Here is a 20263-nt window from a genome sequence, read left to right on the forward strand (position 1 = left end):
CACCCAGCATTGTCCCGCTCACACAACCATCTGATTGGTTACATACAAAGCCAATCAGCAGTGCGTATTCAGAGCGATGTAACAGCCAATCAGCAGTGCGTATTCAGAAAGCATGTTGTCAGTGCTCCGGCGTCGAGATGAGCAGCTATGTGTTTAGCAGGTGAGCAGCTGACATCGTACACTACCCAAATTATAAAAAACACTTCCCAGTCACAACTATTACAAACATCACTATGAACCCGTTGACCTTCTAGAAACTTAAACTGCAGCTCAGCTCTCTCATAGTTCTGGGTTGAGGTGAACGCTAATTAGCTTTTAGCGTTACGTTAGCTCATTTTCCTGTGTGTGTGTGTGCGTGCGTTCATGTGTGTATAATAAAAGTCAACTACAGGCTTCCCAAATGCTGTAATAAATTAAGCATGATGAGTTGACTTGAAACTGTTTAATGTTGCACTTTTTATATGTAGAAGAAAGGTTTTGTCATTTTATTTAATCAAAGCAACAACTTGAGGCAGTTTAATGTTGATTAACATGGGTAGAATTATTACAGTGTTAAAAGGATCAAGCCATTGTTTACAAATTTGGTAAATAAATAACCAAAAAAACATTATATTTTGTTGTTTTCTTACTGTACCGAAAATGAACAGAACCACGACCTCTAAACCGGGGTACATACGAAATGTTTGTGTACCGTTACACCCCTACTTCTATGTGTAGAAATCTTTATTTATAATTGAGTCACTTTTTCAAGAAGTTTTTAGTTATTTTTATATCTTTTTTCCAAATATGGAACCACTGGATTATAACAGTGGTTCTCAACCTTTATTCAGTGATGTAGCCCCTGTGAACATTTTTTTAATTCAAGTACCCGCCTAATCAGAGCAAAGCCTTTTTGGTTGAAAAAATCAATAAAGAAATAAAATACAGCACTATGTCATCAGTTTCTGATTTATTCAATTGTATAACAGTGCAAAATATGGCTCATTTGTAGTGGTCTTTCTTGAACTATTTGGAAAAAATATATATAAAAATAACTAAAAACTTGTTGAAAAATAAAAAAGTGATTCAATTACAAATAAAGATTTCTACACCTAGAAGTAATCATCAGCTTAAAGTGCCCTCTTTGGGGATTGTAATAGAGATCCATCTGGATTCATGAACTTAATTCTAAAAATTTCTTTACAAAAAAAAGACATTTATAACATCAATATTCATGGAACATGTCCACAAAAAAAACTAGCTGTCAACACTTAATATTGCATTGTGGCATTTCTTTTCACAGTTTGTGAACTTACATTCATATTTTGTTGAAGTATTATTCAATAAATATATTTTGAATTTTTTTTTTCGAACTGTTGATATTTTTAGAGTATTTAAAAAAAATCTCACGTACACCTTAGCACAGTGGTTCTCAACCTTTTTTCAGTGGTGTACCCCCTGTGAACATTTTTTTAATTCAAGTACCCCCTAATCAGAGCAAAGCATGTCTGGTTGAAAAAAGAGATAAAGAAGTAAAATACAGCACTATGTCATCAGTTTCTGATTTATTAAATTGTATAACAGTGCAAAATATTGCTCATTTGTAGTGGTCTTTCTTGAACTATTTGGAAAAAAAGATATAAAAATACCCCAGAAATTGTTGAAAAATAAACAAGTGATTCAATTATAAGTAAAGATTTCTACACAGAGAAGTAATCATCAACTTAAAGGCCTACTGAAACTCACTACTACCGATCACGCAGTCTAATAGTTTATATATCAATGATGAAATATTAACATTGCAACACATGCCAATACGGCCTTTTTAGTTTACTAAATTGCAATTTTAAATTTCCCGGGAGTTTCGTCTTGAAAATGTCGCGTAATGATGACGTGTTCGCGTGACGTCACGGGCTGTTAGGAAATTTGAGCGCTGAGCACACACACAGCTAAAAGTCGTCTGCTTTAACCGCATAATTACACAGTATTTTGGACATCTGTGTTGCTGAATCTTTTGCAATTTGTTCAATTAATATTGGAGAAGTCAAAGTAGAAAGATGGAGTTGGGAAGCTTTAGCCCTTAGCCACACAAACACACGGTGATTCATTGTTTAAAATTCCCGGAGGTGAAACTTTACTATTGATAAGAGCAGTCAAGCGAACATGGATCCCAACCGAATGTCAACCAGCAGGTTTCGGTGAGAAAATTGTGGTAAAAAGTCGCTTCTTACCGGAGATCAGCTGAGCTTGCCCCGTCCATAAAGCTGCCGTCGACTTCCCTGAGACATTGGCGTCAACACACCCGTGGACACACACCTCTGACTATCAGGTACTGTTAAACTTACTAAACACTAGCAACACAATAGAAAGATAAGGGATTTCCCAGAATTATCCTAGTAAATGTATCTAAAAACATCTGAATCCGTCCCAATGCAATCGCGTTTTTTTTTTTTTTTTAACTTTTATTTTTTTTTTTTCCCGTCGCTATCAATATCCTCAAACACAAATCTTTCATCCTCGCTCAAATTAATGGGGAAATTGGCGTTTTCTCGGTCCGAATAGCTGTTTTTGTTGGAGGCTCCCATTAAAAACATTGTGAAGATGTGAGGAGCCATCAACATGTGACGTCATCGTCTGCGATTTCCGGTAAAGGCAGGGCTTTTCTCCTAGCACCGAAAGTTGCGAACTTTATTGTGGATGTTCTCTACTAAATCCTTTCAGCAAAAATATGGTAATATCGCGAAATGATAAAGTATGACACATAGAATAGACCTGCTATCCCCGTTTAAATAAGAAAATCTCATTTCAGTAGGCCTTTAAAGTGTCCTCTTTGGGGATTATAATAGAGATCCATCTGGATTCATGAACTTAATTCTAAACATTTCTTCACAAAAAAATATTTTTTTTAACATCAATATTTGTGGAACATGTCCACAAAAAATCTAGCTGTCAACACTGAATATTGCATTGTGGCATTTTTTTCCACAGTTTGTGAACTTACATTCATATTTTGTTGAAGTATTATTCAATAAATATATTTATAATTTTTTTTTAAATTGTTGCTATTTTTAGAATATTAAAAAAAAAAATCTCACAAACCCCTTGGCATACCTCCAAGTACCCCCTGGGGCACGCGTACCCCCATTTGAGAACCACTGCTATAGTCCATACAGGGGAAATATTCCTTCCTATCCATGGAGTTGTTGTTTTTTTTGGCATGTTTTGGTCTCATATATTGAAGTGAAATGAATAAAAGTTTTTTTGTTTGTTTTTTTAGTGAATAAATCCCTGGCTCGGGATCTTTCTGTGTGGAGTTTGCATGTCCTCCCCGTGAATGCGTGGGTTCCCTCCGGATACTCCGGCTTCCTCCCACTTCCACAGACATGCACCTGGGGATAGGTTGATTGGCAACACTAAATTGGCCCTAGTGTGTGAATGTGAGTGTGAATGTTGTATATCTGTGTTGGCCCTGCGATGAGATAGCGACTTGTCCAGGGTGTACTCCGCCTTCTGCCCGGTTGTAGCTGAGATAGGCACCAGCAACCCCCCCCCCCCCCCCCCCCCCCCCCGCGAACCCAAAGGGAATAAGCGGTAGTATTGGATGGATGGATGGATGGATGGATGGATGAATAATGCATCACGTCTGAATTAAGTTTGTGTTGATGCTTGACGGGTGCTGAGCGCAGGCGCAGCAACACGCACGTTTGTCTGGAAGAGCCAGAAAACATATACTAGTCGTGAGGCAATGGCAACAACATTAATAGTAATAATGTTGTTATTTGTGAACATGAACAATAAACAACACTTAGCTGACGTTACGTAACCCCCAGTGATAACCACCTCGGAGACAATGAGGCGTTTGTAGCGTAAAACTCAACATGGCGTGGGGACACAAAGGTAGCCGCTCCAGAGGCACCCTTGGGCGGCCTAAGGGGCTCCGTTAGAGCCCGGCGGCGGCGGTGGTGGTGAAGGAGAAGGATGCAGAAGAGGAGGAGGAGGGGGATGACGTCTTTGTAAACAATGGCTGTCGTGAGCTGCTTCCTCCGAGCCCCTCTCCATCACCACCACCATCACAACCAGCAGCAGCGAGCTAAGCTAGCGACTCAAGGCCCGACGAGCCGCTCTCTCCCCGGCCAACTATGGACGCCACACTGGCTCCTGTCTGCGCGGCTTACCTGGCCAATATGTCGGAGTGGTGCTACTATAAAGCCTCCCGGATGCTAGGCAGCTCGGTCCTGTCGTCAGCCGCTCCGCTCAGCCTCCTCGGCGCCATTCAACCTCCTTCTTCTCCTTCTTCTTCGTCTTCTCCTTCTTCTTCTTCGTCTTGTGTCCTCCACTGTACGCCAAGCAGCTATTTTTGGACGCCCCGCACTTTGACAAGCCCTCAAAGAGAGTGGCCACATACGATAACGTTTAAAAGCATAAAAAAAAAGAACATGAACAAAAAAAATGCCCAAGTCAAGGGGATTTCCACGCTGGGACTTTCCATACACCCATTTTTTTCCCCTCCCTCCCTGAAGTCACAAGCTCCTGGGGGCTGTTAAAGCCGGCGGCCACCAGGGGGAGCTCGAGGCGCCTTTGTATTTTTTTTATTTTTTTTTACTGTACTTTAAGGGTGTCCAAACTTTTCCACAAGAGTCACATACTGGAAATCAAAGTTTGTACATTGTTTATTTTTGTAAAAAGGTGGGAAATAAAATTAAAGACTAATTCGTTGTTATGCTTTATTTAAAACAGGATTTTAATCGAAGAAACAACCCCTAATTATTCTCTACTAGTGGGAATAAATCGGATATATTATTTATACAATAATTGTATTTTTTGTGTGTACATTGTAAATATCTTCTGTCTATCTGTTTGGCCCTGCGATGAGTTGGCAACTTGTCCAGGGTGTAAACCGCCTTCCGCCCGATTGTAGCTGAGATAGGCACCAGCGCCCCCGCGACCCCAAAGGGAATAAGCGGTAGGAAATGGATGGCATTGTAAATATTGGAGAAGACAAAGAATCACTAGTATATGTGTGTATGTATGTATGTATGTATATATATATATATATATATATATATATATATATACATATATATATATATATATATATATATATATATATATATATATATATATATGTATATATATATATATATATATATATGTATATATATGTATACGGTATATGTAGTATGTATATGTACGTATGTATATATATATATACAGTACATATTACACATATATATACACGTATATATACGTGTGTATATATATATGTATATGTAGTATGTATATGTATATATGTAGTATGTATATATATATATATATATATATATATACATATATATATATATATATATATATGTGAATGGAAATTATCTACTGCAATAAATATCCTCTATATAACTGGTTTGCTGTTTAAAATGATTTATTTACTACATAAATGCTGGTCAAAGATCCCCTATATGTATATATATTTAATTTTTTTTTTTTAATACTTTTTTACACACACACACACACACACACACACACACACACACACACACACACACACACACACACACACACAGAAGCACACACCGATAGATAGATAGATAGATAGATAGATAGATAGATAGATAGATAGATAGATAGATAGATAGATAGATAGATAGATAGATAGATGGATGGATGGATGGATGGATGGACGGACGGACGGACGGACAGATAGATACTGTATATGACAGGGGTGAAAGGATCTACTGCAAAAAAGCTAGTCAAAGATCTTGCCTGTGACGGTAACATTCTGCTGTTTTTAAGGACCTACTGTTCTGCAAAAAATACTTGCCAAAGATCCTTTACTGGACAGAAATGCCTTGTTGTTATAGAGGGTTTTCAATTAAAATGCTGATCAAAGATCTTCTATATGACAGAACAGCTCTGTAATGATGACCAATTGCATCAGCAGCCATTTGTACAGCTCATCTGTCCTGAGAGTATAACAACTCTTGTCCAATCAGGTGCAGGCTCTGTGGTCAGCTGGTGGATTCATCAATAAAGGCCATGAAGGTTTATATGTAATGTGTGTTTTAGAATTTTATGAATGATGTATATACAAATATGCATCTTGTGTACGTGCCCTTCGGCTGTGGCCAGTAATCGAAATACAGTAGCATCAATTCACCAACTCATCTCCATAGGCATTAAAGAAAAATAAGTAATTATCAAAGGCACAGATGGGATTTGAACCCATGATCTTTGGTTTACGAGACCAACGCCTTACCACTTGGCCACTGCGCCTACAGAAATTGCTTCCACAGTGTCAAATATCGGTAAATGTTTCAGCAACGAACAACAAAGTAAACAAATCATATTTGTTTTTTTGTTTTTATTATTATTCCTATTATTATTATTATTTTGAACTATGTATTTAAGATTTTGACATTATTTTTTAAATTTAATCAATTAATATTTCATTTTGAAATAGTTATTAAATAGTCCATCCATCCATCCATCCATCCACCCATCCATCCATTCATCCATCTTCGTCCGCTTATTCGAGGTCGGGTCGCGGGGGCAGCAGACTAAGCAGAGAAGCCCAGACTTCCCTCTCCCCAGCCACTTCGTCCAGCTCCTCCCGGGGGATCCCGAGGCGTTCCCAGGCCAGCCGGGAGACATAGTCTTCCCAACGTGTCCTGGGTCTTCCCCGTGGCCTCCCACCGGTTGGACGTGACCTAAACAACTCCCTAGGGAGGCGTTCGGGTGGCATCCTGACCAGATGCCCGAACCCCCTTATCTGGCTCCTCTCAATGTGGAGGAGCAGCGGCCTTACTTTGAGCTCCTCCCGGATGGCAGAGCTTCTCACCCTATCTCTAAGTGAGAGGAGCCCTGCCACCCGGCGGAGGAAACTCATTTCGGCCGCTTGTACCCGTGATCTTGTCCTTTCGGTCATGACCCAAAGCTCATGACCGTAGGTGAGGATGGAAACGTAGATCGACCGGTATATTGAGAGTTTTGCCTTCCGGCTCAGCTCCTTCTTCACCACAACGGATCGATACAACGTCCGCATTACTGAAGACGCCGCACCGAGCCACCTGTCGATCTCACGATCCACTCTTCCCTCACTAGTGAACAAGACTCCGAGGTACTTAAACTCCTCCACTTGGGACAGGGTCTCCTCCCCAACCCGGAGATGGCACTCCACCCTTTTCCGGGCGAGAACCACGGACTCGGACTTGGAGGCAGGGGCGCCGCTAGGGATTTTGGGCCCCATGAAAAGAATCTTTACAGGGCCCCTGTATCTTTACAGGACCCCTCTGTATTATAATTTCATCATCATTAGGGGCCTCTCTGGGCCCCGCTCCATCATGGGCCGCTATAATCCGTCTCCTTTACCCCACCTTTCAGGCGCCCCTGCTTGGAGGTGCTGATTCTCATTCCGGTCGCTTCACACTCGGCTGCAAACCAATCCAGTGAGAGCTAGAGATCCAGGCCAGATGAAGCCATCAGGACCACATCATCTGCAAAAAGCAGAGACCTAATCCCGCGGTCAACAAAACCGGAACCCCTCAACGCCTTGACTGCGGCTAGAAATTCTGTCCATAAAAGTTATGAACAGAATCGGTGACAAAGGGCAGCCTTGGCAGAGTCCAACCCTCACTGGAAACGTGTCCGGCTTACTGCCGGCAATGCGGACCAAGGTCTGACACTGATCGTACAGGGAGCGAACCGCCACAATCAGACAGTCTGATACCCAGTCCTCTCTGAGCACTCCCCACAGGACTTCCCAGGGGACATGGTCGAATGCCTTCTCCAAGTCCACAAAGCACATGTAACATGGTTGGGAAAACTGCCATGCACCCTCAAGGAACCTGCCGAGGGTATAGAGCTGGTCCACAGTTCCACGACCAGGACGAAAACCACACTGTTCCTCCTGAATCCGAGTCTCGACTATCCGGCGTAGCCTCCTCTCCAGTACACCTGAATAGACCTTACCGGGAAGGCTGAGGAGTGTGATCCCACAATAGTTGGAACGCACCCTCCCGTCCCCCTTCTTAAAGAGAGGGACCGCCACCCCGGTCTGCCAATCCAGAGGTACTGCCCATTGTTTTAAATGTACTTCATATACATATGTATGTGTATATATATATATATATATATATATATATATATATATACATACACACACATATATATATATATATATACATACATATATACATATATATATACATACATATATATATACATACATATATATATATATATATATATATACATACATTAGGGGTGTGGGGAAAAATCGATTCGAATACGAATTGAATCGTTTATGTTGTGCGATTCCGAATCGATTCTAATTTTTAAAAAATCGATTATTTTTTTTTTAATTAAAAAAAAATATATATTTTTTTTATTTTTTTTATTTTTTTTTAATCAATCCATCTAAACAATACACAGCAACACCATAACAATGCAATCCAATTCCAAAACCAAACGTGACCCAGCAACACTCAGAACTGCAATAAACAGAGCAATTGAGAGGAGACACAAACACGAAACAGAACAAACCAAAAGTAGTGAAACAAAAATTAATATTATCAACAACAGTATCAATATTAGTTATAATTTCAGCATAGCAGTGATTAAATATCCCTCATTGACATTATCATTAGACATTTATAAAAATTTAAAAATAGTGTCACAGTGGCTTACACTTGCTTCGCATCTCATAAGCTTGACAACACTCCGTGTCCAATATTTTCGCAAAGATAAAATAAGTCATATTTTTGGTTCGTTTAATAGTTCAAACAAATTTACAATATTGCAATCAGTTGATAAAATATTGTCCCTTACAATTATGAAAGCTCTTTAAAAAAATCTACTACTCTGCTAGCATGTCAGCAGACTGGGGTAGATCCTGCTGAAATCCTATGTATTGAATGAATACAGAATCCTTTTAAATGGGGAAAAAAAATCGTTTTTGAATCGAGAATTGAATCGAATCGAAAAAAAATCGATATATTATCGAATTGTGACCCCAACAATTGATATTGAATCGAATCGTGGGACACCCAAAGATTCACAGCCCTAATATATATACACATACACATATACACATATATACATATATATGCATACATATATTTATATATATATATATATATATATATATATATATATATATATATATATCCATCCATCCATTTACTACCGCTTATTCCTTGCTCGCCTGCTAGAACGAGACAATTTTAACTTTTAGCTAATGTCTTCTTTTCACTTATAATGATTGTAAATGATAGGCAAAACTCCCAAAAAAAAGGGCAGTTCCCCTCTAACTCATGATTTTTTTTTTTATACCGATTGTTGGACTTACGATTCGATTCAACACGATCCGTGAGTCAAACCGATTCTTGCAGTATATAATGTGATGTAAAAATTATGATAAAAGCTTTACAAAACCTAGCAACTACAAGTAGAGGCGACCTAAAAATATGTAATTTTAAGGATCGAATTGAAATTTAAAAATTTATTCTTAAAAATGATTGCGCATGTTTCCCTCTTGTGTGTGTTCTCCTGGCCGACATATCTTCGGGAGCCCGGTATACAGTGTGAATCAAGTCTTTTATTTTTCATAAACACCCGGAGGTGGCTCACTTTCCAGCAATACGTGTTCGTCTCTGGGCGTGTGTCTCTCTCTGGCGCCAACTCCAACAACGTCTCTCGGTCCGGCTGCTGCTAATAAGGGCGACAGGTGATTAGATAACAGCTGGGCAATCTACTCACCTGCCGCTGACTTCGAGGCCGGTCCTTACACACGCCGCTCCGTTGCAGGCCCACAGACCATGCCCCCTCCCCAATAATAAATTCAGAGTATATAAGAATCGTAATTTAAATGTGAAATCCAAATGCACGTTGTGTTTGTTGCTTCCGTCATTTTTGGAACCAAGTCAAAAGGAACTTCCCACAACGCTGTAAAAGATGTTGCCATTCAGTTGTTTTAGCGGCAGTGTGTCAGAAGTGCGGAATGAAAAGACAAAAGCAAAAGAATGACATAGTCGAGATTGAAAGCAGTCTGCATGCCATAAACATGAGTGTGTGTGTGTGTGTGTGTGTCCGTGTGCGTGTGCGTGTGTGTGTGTCAGGAATGTAACGATGCGCTGATACCAAGGTGAGGAGTTTCTTTTTCTTGTGAATAGTATGGTAAAGTTATGCCTTCAGGCATCAATCTTAGTAATGTGATATCAACTTGTTTTACTGCACGACTTTGAGATCCAATATGAAGGATGGAATCTACAAAAACAGTAATGGTTCAGTTTTCGCTGCGATGAGGTGGCGACTTGTCCAGGGTGTACCCCGCCTTCCGCCCGATTGTAGCTGAGATAGGCGCCAGTGCCCCCCGTGACCCCAAAAGGGAATAAGCGGTAGAAAATGGATGGATGGGTTCAGTTTACGCCAAACCAGTGGTTGTCCTGGAAACTTCTGCAGCTGTTCTCCAGACAGGGTTGCAAAATTCCGGGAATATTCAAAGTTGGAAACTACTTTCCATGGGAATTAACTGGAATATATGGTAATTAATGGGAAATGAATGGGAATAAACATTGAATGCAACATGCTCGATCTTGCAGCATGATTATTAGCTAAAACAACCTGATTTAATGCAAATTCAGTAGAATTTCACCCCTGCACTGTGCATTCCTCCATCACATGTGCAGTGCATTCTTCCATCACATGCACAGATAATTCCCAGCATGCTACACACCACAGCTAAAAGTATGAATGATCCCTGCTGATATCATACCGGATCAACATTGCTGTCGCCCAATACTTGAGGCTGTATCGTATTGAAAGTGAAAAAGTTGTCTCAGGACACCCCTATATTTAAAAGCTCCTAGAGAGGAGCCCTTTAAGCTTGACCCCTTTTAGATGCTGGTTACTCTTTTTGCACAAGTGTACCTAATCATATAGCCTGGAGGTGTATAACGCGCCGCATAAAGTCCAATTCCTTTCGAATTAGAACGCATAACCCAGCTCTGACACATCAATAGGAACACTTATGCAAAACATCATGTACTAAAGTGCAATAAGGTGTAGTTTTCCAAGTGAAACAAAAGCAAAAGTTAGCTCTGAAATGAAAACCAAAAGATTTGCATTTCAGCTTTTAGTCTGACACGCCTCCATCCTGTTTGACACATTTTGTTCTTTTCTCCCCCATGGCACAACTTGTTGTTTTGTCTTGTGTCCCAATACTGGAAAACACACACACACACTCACACACACACACACACACACACACACACACACACACACACACACACACACACACACACACACACACACACACACCTATACTGGTTATCATTTGGAATGGGGGGCCAAGTTTTTGATCATCACTAGTGAGGACCACTTTTCTACAGGTTGTGGAGGCATAATAAAAATGAGGTAAAAGGGCCACTGCCCAGTTAGCTCATACATGTCTTTAAATCTCTGGATTAATGAAGTAATGCACGGATCATTCTTAGTGGGTGTCACACCCTGGATATCATGTTTTGTTTTGGTCATGTTATGTTTTGTTTTTTGGACATTCAGTTCTTGCGTTTGCACTTCCTTGTTTTCTTTGTTACCATGACAACTCATTAATTTTTCACCTGGCCTCAGCCCTCACACCTAGTCGTAATGATCTTAGTTATTATTTTAGCCACAGTTACCTGATAGTCTGTCTGGCAACTTTACTTACCTACCTACACACCTCCTTCACGCCCTCGATCACCTAATACGCTCCTTGCTATTCATGCTATTGATCCATGCCCCTTGTTTCGGTCACAGTAAGTGTTTCTGTTATTTATGCCACAGTGCAAGGTTTTGTTTTGTGTTTATAGTTATAGCCTCTGTGCTAGTCTTTTGTTTTATAGCCCAGTTTTTGTACTGACATTGTGCGCGACTTTGGTTTGTTTGCTTTTTTTTAGTTATAGTGTTAATAAATAAAAGTGAAGTGAATTATATTTATATAGCGCTTTTTCTCTAGTGACTCAAAGCGCTTTACATAGTGAAACCCAATATCTAAGTTACATTCGAACCAGTGTGGGTGGCACTGGGAGCAGGTGGGTAAAGTGTCTTGCCCAAGGACACAACCGCAGTGACTAGGTTGGCAGAAGCGGCAATCGAACTTGCATCCCTCAAGTTGCTGGCACGGCCACTCTACCAACCGAGCTAAAATTGTACTCACGTTTACGCCTGGCTCGTCCCAACTATCCTTTGCAAAGAAGAAACAATCCACGCCATAGTCCATGTGTGACAGTGGGGACCCTGGGGAAAAAGACTTAATATGGTTCATGGGGACCAAATTTAAATAATATTGCATAATTCACACAAATTTGTACGTGACTACTGAGGACCATTAGAAAAAAAAAGTTCAAATAAAATAAAATAAAATAAAATTAAATTAAAGATTTCCCTTTAGGGAGCCTGTTTTTTTTTTTGTCCCTATACCGTCAGAGGTCTCCTAAAGGTAACTGTGTAAACAGAACGATGTACCCATTGAGTAAGCATTGCCAGAACCCACACACACACACACACACACACACTTATACTGGTTATCATTTGGAATGGGGACCAAGTTTTTGATCATCACTAGTGGGGACCACCTTTTCTACAGGTTGTGGAGGCATAAAAAAAAGAGGTAAAATGGCCACTGCCCAGTTTGCTCATACATGTCTTTAAATCTCTGGATTGATGAAGTAATGCACGGATCATTCTTAGTGGGTGTCACGCCCTGGATATCATGTTTTGTTTTGGTCATGTTATGTTTTGTTTTTTGAACATTCAGTTCTTGCGTTTGCCCTTCCTTGTTTTCTTTGTTACCATGACAACTCATTAATTTTTCACCTTGCCTCAGCCCTCACACCTGGTCGTAATGATCTTAGTTATTATTTAAGCCACAGTTACCTGATAGTCTGTCTGGCAACTTTACTTACCTACCTACACACCTCCTTCATGCCCTCGATCACCTGTTACGCTCCTTGCTATTCATGCTATTGATCCATGCCCCTTGTTTCGGTCACAGTAAGTGTTTCTGTTATTTATGCCACAGTGCAAGTTTTTGTTTCGTGTTTATAGTTATAGCCTCTGTGCTAGTCTTTTGTTTTATAGCCCAGTTTTTGTACCGGCATTGTGCGCGCCTTTGGTTTGTTTGCTTTTTTTTTAGTTATAGTGTTAATAAATAAAAATGTACTCACGTTCACGCCTGGCTCGTCCCAACTATCCTTTGCAAAGAAGAAACAATCCACGGCATAGTCCATGTGTGACAGTGGGGACCCTGGGGAAAAAGACTTAATATGGTTCATGGGGACCAAATTTAAATAATATTGCATAATTCACACAAATTTGTATGTGACTACTGCGGTATAGCTCGGTTGGTAGAGCGGCCATGTCGCCAACTTAAGGGTTGCAGGTTAGATTCCCGCTTCTGCCATCCTAGTCACTGCTGTTGTGTCCTTGGGCAAGACACTTCACCCACCTGCTCCCAGTGCCACCCACACTGGTTTAAAAATGTAACTTAGATATTGGGTTTCACTATGTAAGGCGCTTTGAGTCACTAGAGAAAAGCGCTATATAAATATAATTCACTTCACTTTACATTTAAAAAAAAAAGTTCAAATAAAATTAAATTAAATTGAATTAAATTGAATTAAATTGAATTAAATTGAATTAAATTCAAGTTTTCCCTTTAATGGGCCTGTTTTTTTTTTGTCCCCATACCGTCAGAGACCCTCTAAAGGTGACTGTGCAAATAGAACGATGTCCCCATTAAGTAAGCTTTGCCAGAACCCACACACACACACACACACACACACACACACACACACACACACACACACACACACACTCTGTTGTTCCCTCAAGGTAGTTCATAATCTCGTCACCTTTTTACCTTGATACGGTTTTCATGAATACCTCAGATGAGTCAGTCCTACGGGTCACATTCTGCCGTGCATTCCGGAATGGTTCGCGGAAGTAGTGACAAAACACTACGAACCAAAGAAAACTCCAGAAGAGACACTGGATCGTTGTAAATCACCAGAGCATCACTGGGCAGGAAAGTCTGAACATTTGGACGATTGTTGTGTTTCCCAGGAGGAGACCAGGGAGCACAAAAACACATCCAGACATGCTTTTATACAATTTCAGAGAGGTGTTTGGAGTTTGAGTTTATTTCGAACATGCAAGCATACGATATGATACATCGCAATTTCCAGTTTCTCTATTCAACATGTTCGAATAGGAGTAGGAAGAAGCAGAATTTATGTAATCCTACCCCTTTTCCTTTACATAGCAGTTGCTAACACTTTTCTTCACTTCCTGTTCTCAATCTATTTACAATATACTCCATAAGTCATAACATTAAAAATAAATAGTAACTACTGAAGTAAGTAAGATAAATAAGATTATCTAGAAAATGAATGGATGGATGCAATAAAATCAGAATATTTATCATAGTTTACTTTGTACTTCGTAAACACTTTAAGTTTGAAGAGTTTCTTGAAGTGGATCATATTAGTACATTGTTTGATTGCTTTGCTTAATCCATTCCATGATTTAATTCCACATACTGATATACTCAAGGTCTTAAGTGTTGTACGTGCGTACTAATGTCTTAAATAAAAACATTTTCTAAGATTATATTCCTCTTTTGTTGAGAAGAATTGATGTATATTCTTGGGTAGCAGGTTATAGTTTGTGTTGTGCATAATTTTAGCTGATTGCAAATTCACTATGTTGTGGAATTTCAGCATTTTGTTTCAGTATTTTCCGGTAGTACTATTTTACATTTACTTAAGTAACTTTTTAGATGAAGTACTTGACAGATTAGTTTGAATGCAACATATTTTCTATTTTCTAGTATTTTTACTTAATGTTTGCCAATTAACAACAAAAAAAACAACAACTCAAAAATCAAATGTACATAAGTATTTTGACCAGGGGTCCCCAAAGTTTTGACGGATTAGTTTGAATGCAACATATATTTAAAAAAAATATATGCAGTGCATCCAGAAAGTATTCACAGCACTTTTACTTTTCCCACATTTTGTTATGTTACAGCTTTGTTCCAAAATGAAATAATTTAATTTTTGTCCTCAAAATTCTACACACAATACTCCATAATGACAATCGGAAAATATATATTTTTTAATTGTGTAAATTTATTTAAAAACAATTATAAAAAACGAGCTTGTTTTTTTTTAATGTTTGCAAATTAGCAAAAATAAAACAACAACTCAAAAATCACATGTACATAAGTATTTAGACCAGGGGTCCCCAAACTTTTTGACTTGGATGAAAAAAATTTGGCCGGGGGCCGGACTGTGTGTATGTGTTTATATATATATATATATATAAAATATATATATATATATATATATATATATATAGGGCTTCACGGTGGCAGAGGGGTTAGTGCGTCTGCCTCACAATACGAAGGTCCTGCAGTCCTGGGTTCAAATCCAGGCTCGGGATCTTTCTGTGTGGAGTTTGCATGTTCTCCCCGTGAATGCGTGGGTTCCCTCCGGGTACTCCGGCTTCCTCCCACTTCCAAAGACATGCACCTGGGGATAGGTTGATTGGCAACACTAAATTGGCCCTAGTGTGTGAATGTGAGTGTGAATGTTGTCTGTCTATCTGTGTTGGCCCTGCGATGAGGTGGCGACTTGTCCAGGGTGTACCCTGCCTTCCGCCCGATTGTAGCTGAGATAGGCGCCAGTGCCCCCCGCGACCCCGAAAGGGAATAAGCGGTAGAAAATGGATGGATGGATATATATATATATATATATATATATATATATATATATATATATATATATATATATATATATATAAACACACATATATATATGCTATATATATATAAACACATATATATATATGTTTGGGTTTTCGGCTCACGTGTGTTTTCTGTTAGTCTTGGACTTCTTTTGTTCCGGTTTATGCACCTGAGTTTGTTACCATGGTTACTTATTTTCACCTGCCGCTTGTGTTCCCGACGCGCACCTGTTTTCTCATCACTGTCATTATTTAAGCCTACCTTTGCCAGTCAGTCGGTCTGGCTTCTTTGTATTTGCATCCCGGGACTGCCACGTAAGTTTGTTCTTGTCTCCTAGCCCCTGCTAGTTATCACAGTCAGTGCTAAGTGTTAGCCTTAGCTTCCGGTGCGCTCGGCACCTCTTCCAGTCTGTTATGTTTTCAGTTTTGTACCAGTTTTGTGTTATTGTTCTATTAAATCATGTCGTTATTTGCTAGTCCTGTCCTCATACTTGCCAACCCTCCCGGATTTTCCGTGAGACTCCCGAAATTCAGCGCCTCTCCCGAAAACCTCCCGGGACAAATTTTCTCTCGCAAATCTCCCGAAATTCAGGCGGAGCTGGAGGCCACGGCCCCTTCAGCTCCATGCGGACCTGAGTGACGTGTCGACATCCTGTTTTCACGTCCACTTTCCCACAATATAAACAGCGATCCTGCCCATTGACGTTATAACGGGAGAATGATCGAGGGCGAGTTCTTGATTTCTTATGTGGGTTTATTGTTAGGCAGTTTCATTAACGTCCTCCCAGCGCGGTAACAACACACAACAACAGCAGTAACGTTTTTGTCTACCGTAAAGCAGTTTGTCTGCCGTAAACAGCAATGTTGTGACACTCTTAAACAGGACAATACTGCCATCTACTGTACATGCATATGTGACAGTAACATCTACGGCAGGGGTCACCAACCTTTTTGAAACCAAGAGCTACTTCTTGGGTACTGATTAATGCGAAGGGCTACCAGTTTAATATACACTTAAATAAATTGCCAGAAATAGCCAATTTGCTCAATTTACCTTTAACTCTATTTTATTATCTTTGTGGAAAATCTGATCATCTTAATGATTTCTCACAATAAATATATATTTTTGATGTCATGTTTTAAATACCGTCTTTCCTTGAATTGCCGCTGGGCATATAATATGCGCCTGCGTTGAATTACTGTCGGGTCAAACTCGCTTCCCAAAACAATTAGCGCATGCTTAGTATTACCACCTGGTCAAACTTGTGACGTCACGAGTGACACTTCCCCCGTCATCATTTTCAAAATGGAGGAGGCTGATTTCAATACCGGCAATTTGAAATCGCATAAAGGGAAGAAGAATAAGAGCTATTCAGTAGTATTGAAGGTCCATACTTACATCACACTCCAATTTTTACTGCATACCTTTAGTAAGTGCCGGAGTGAGAAGAGGTTTTAAAATAATTAGCGCATGCTTACTTTTACCGCATGCCTTAGCAGGAGTGAGAAGAGGTTTTAAATTAATTAGCGCCCCGGCGGCAATTCAAGGAAATACGGTAGGTTAAAATCCAATCCGCACTTTTCTAGATGTAAATATACTGCTCCCCTGTTAATCACGCCCCCAACCACCTTTCCCGACCTTGCCTCAACGACGCCTCCCGAAATCGGAGGTCTCAAGGTTGGCAAGTATGCCTGTCCTGATCCGTCCTTTTGCATCTTGGGAGAACAAAACCCGCATCGTCATGCGCCCCCCTCGTGACAGTAATTGCTGTCAAAGGTGTATCAACAAAATATTGAGCAAAGGTTCAGAATACTTATGTAGTTGGGAATTTTTCAGTTTTTTATTTTTAATAAGTTTGCAAAAATTGATAAAAAAACACTTTCACATTGTCCTTATGGGGTATTGTGTATAGAATTTTGAGGATAAAATGACTTTATTCCATTTTGGAATAAGGCTATAACACAACAAAATGTGGAAAAAGTGTAGTAAATACTATATTTATTTATAATCCATTGATTATTGCTTGCAAAGACATATTTATTTGGCTTGTTTGAGCGCGTTCTTCCAGAGGGCGCAGTCACATGACCGTGTTTCACCAATCAAGTTCTTTTCACATGCTTAATAGGTATCACGCTTCAAACCCCCCCTTTTGAGAAACTGCACACTACAACACCTGCTCATTGCAGCCAATAATCCCGACTTTCTTTGTGCTATTCGTTTTTCTGCAACTGGGATAGGCTCCAGTGACCCCCCGAAAGGGACAAGCGGTAGAAAATGGACAGATGGAAGGTCAAAGTGATAAATATATTTTGCTCCTGCGTTGCTGATGAATTGGAATTTATTATTATTTTATGAGTTCAGTTAATTTTACTTTTCAGTATCAAGCTGCAACCTTATCGTGGTAGAGGAGTTTGCGTGTCCCAATGATCCTAGGAGCTATGTTGTCCGGGGGCATAAAGCCCCCTGGTAGGGTCTCCCAAGGCAAACAGGTTCTAGGTGAGGGATCAGACAAAGAGCAGCTTGAAGACCTTTATGAAGAAGAAAAAGCATGAACCCAGATTTCCCTCGCCCGGAGGTGGTGCACGATGGCGAGCGCCTGGTGGCCGGGCCTGTTCCCATGGGGCCCGGCCGGGTACAGCCCGAAGAGGCAACGTGGGTCACCCCTCCAATGGGCTCACCACCCATAGCAGGGGCCATAGAGGTCGGGTGTAATGTGAGCTGGGCGGCAGCCGAAGGCAGGGCACTTGGCGGTCCGATCCTCGGCTACAGAAGCTAGCTCTTGGGACGTGGAATGTCACGTCACTAGGGGTGAAAGAGCCTGAGCTAGTGCGCGAAGTCGAGAAATTCCGGCTGGATATAGTCGGAATCACTTCGAGGCACAGCAAGGGCTCTGGAACCACTTCTCTCGAGAGGGATTGGACCCTCTTCCACTCTGGCGTGGCCGGAAGTGAGAGGCGACGGGCTGGGGTGGCAATTCTTGTTTCTCCCCGGCTCAAAGCCTGTACGTTGGAATTCAACCCGGTGGACGAAAGGGTAGCCTCCCTCCGCCTTCGGGTCGGGGGACGGGTCCTGACTGTTGTTTGTGCTTACGCACCAAACAGCAGTTCAGAGTACCCACCCTTTTTGGGTACACTCGAGGGAGTACTGGAAAGTGCTCCCCCGGGTGATTCCCTTGTCCTACTGGGAGACTTCAACGCTCACGTTGGCAACGACAGTGAAACCTGGAGAGGCATGATTGGGAAGAATGGCCGCCCGGATCCGAACCCGAGTGGTGTTTTGTTATTGGACTTTTGTGCTCGTCACAGTTTGTCCATAACAAACACCATGTTCAAACATAAGGGTGTCCATATGTGCACTTGGCACCAGGACACCCTAGGCCGCAGTTCCATGATCGACTTTGTAGTTGTGTCATCGGATTTGCGGCCTTATGTCTTGGACACTCGGGTGAAGAGAGGGGCGGAGCTTTCTACCGGTCACCACCTGGTGGTGAGTTGGCTGCGATGGTGGGGGAGGATGCCGGACAGACCTGGCAGGCCCAAACGCATTGTGAGGGTCTGCTGGGAACGTCTGGCAGAGTCTCCTGTCAGAGAAAGTTTCAATTCCCACCTCCGGAAAAACTTTGAACATGTCACGAAGGAGGTGCTGGACATTGAGTCCGAGTGGACCATGTTCCACACCTCTATTGTCGAGGCGGCAGATTGGAGCTGTGGCCGCAAGGTAGTTGGTGCCTGTCGGGGCGGCAATCCTAAAACCCCTTGGTGGACACCAGCGGTGAGGGATGCCGTCAAGCTGAAGAAGGAGTCCTATCGGGTCCTTTTGGCTCATAGGACTCCGGAGGCAGTGGACAGGTACCGACAGGCCAAGCGGTGTGCACCTTCAGCGGTCGCGGAGGCAAAAACTCGGACATGGGAGGAGTTCGGGGAAGCCATGGAAAACGACTTCCGGGCGGCTTCGAAGCGATTCTGGACCACCGTCCGCCGCCTCAGGAAGGGGAAGCAGTGCACTATCAACACCGTGTATGGTGCGGATGGTGTTCTGCTGACCTCGACTGCGGATGTTGTGGATAGGTGGAAGGAATACTTCGAAGACCTCCTCAATCCCACCAACATGTCTTCCTATGAGGAAGCAGTGCCTGGGGAATCTGTGGTGGACTCTCCTATTTCTGGGGCTGAGGTCGCTGAGGTAGTTAAAAAGCTCCTCGGTGGCAAGGCCCCAGGGGTGGACGAGATCCGCCCGGAGTTCCTTAAGGCTCTGGATGCTGTGGGGCTGTCTTGGTTGACAAGACTTTGCAGCATCAAAGTAAAGCCGCTGCTCCTTCACATCGAGAGGAGCCAGATGAGGTGGTTCGGGCATTTGGTCAGGATGCCACCCGAACGCCTCCCTAGGGAGGTGTTTAGGGCACGTCCAACCGGTAGGAGGCCACGGGGAAGACCCAGGACACGTTGGGAAGACTATGTCTCCCGGCTGGCCTGGGAACGCCTCGGGATCCCCCGGGAAGAGCTA

General features: G+C 41.6%; 1 protein-coding gene and 1 non-coding gene across 3 annotated transcripts in view; both read right to left on the reverse strand.

Moving 5' to 3' along the window:
- The window catches only part of tnfaip3 (tumor necrosis factor, alpha-induced protein 3), a 41350-nt gene extending 36860 nt beyond the window's left edge, over positions 1-4490 (reverse strand). For both annotated transcript variants that reach the window (XM_061911164.1, XM_061911163.1), the window contains exon 1: positions 4155-4490. The gene's annotated coding sequence lies outside the window, so the exon portion shown is untranslated. The remainder of the gene's footprint in view (positions 1-4154) is intronic.
- A 1684-nt stretch (positions 4491-6174) lies between these two features.
- On the reverse strand, positions 6175-6246 carry trnat-cgu (transfer RNA threonine (anticodon CGU)). The gene has a single exon. It is a non-coding gene; the product is annotated as a tRNA-Thr (tRNA).
- Between the last annotated feature and the right edge of the window lie 14017 nt (positions 6247-20263).

This window comes from Nerophis ophidion, linkage group LG09 (genome assembly GCF_033978795.1).
Source record: "Nerophis ophidion isolate RoL-2023_Sa linkage group LG09, RoL_Noph_v1.0, whole genome shotgun sequence".
Classification (NCBI taxonomy): Eukaryota; Metazoa; Chordata; class Actinopteri; order Syngnathiformes; family Syngnathidae; genus Nerophis; species Nerophis ophidion.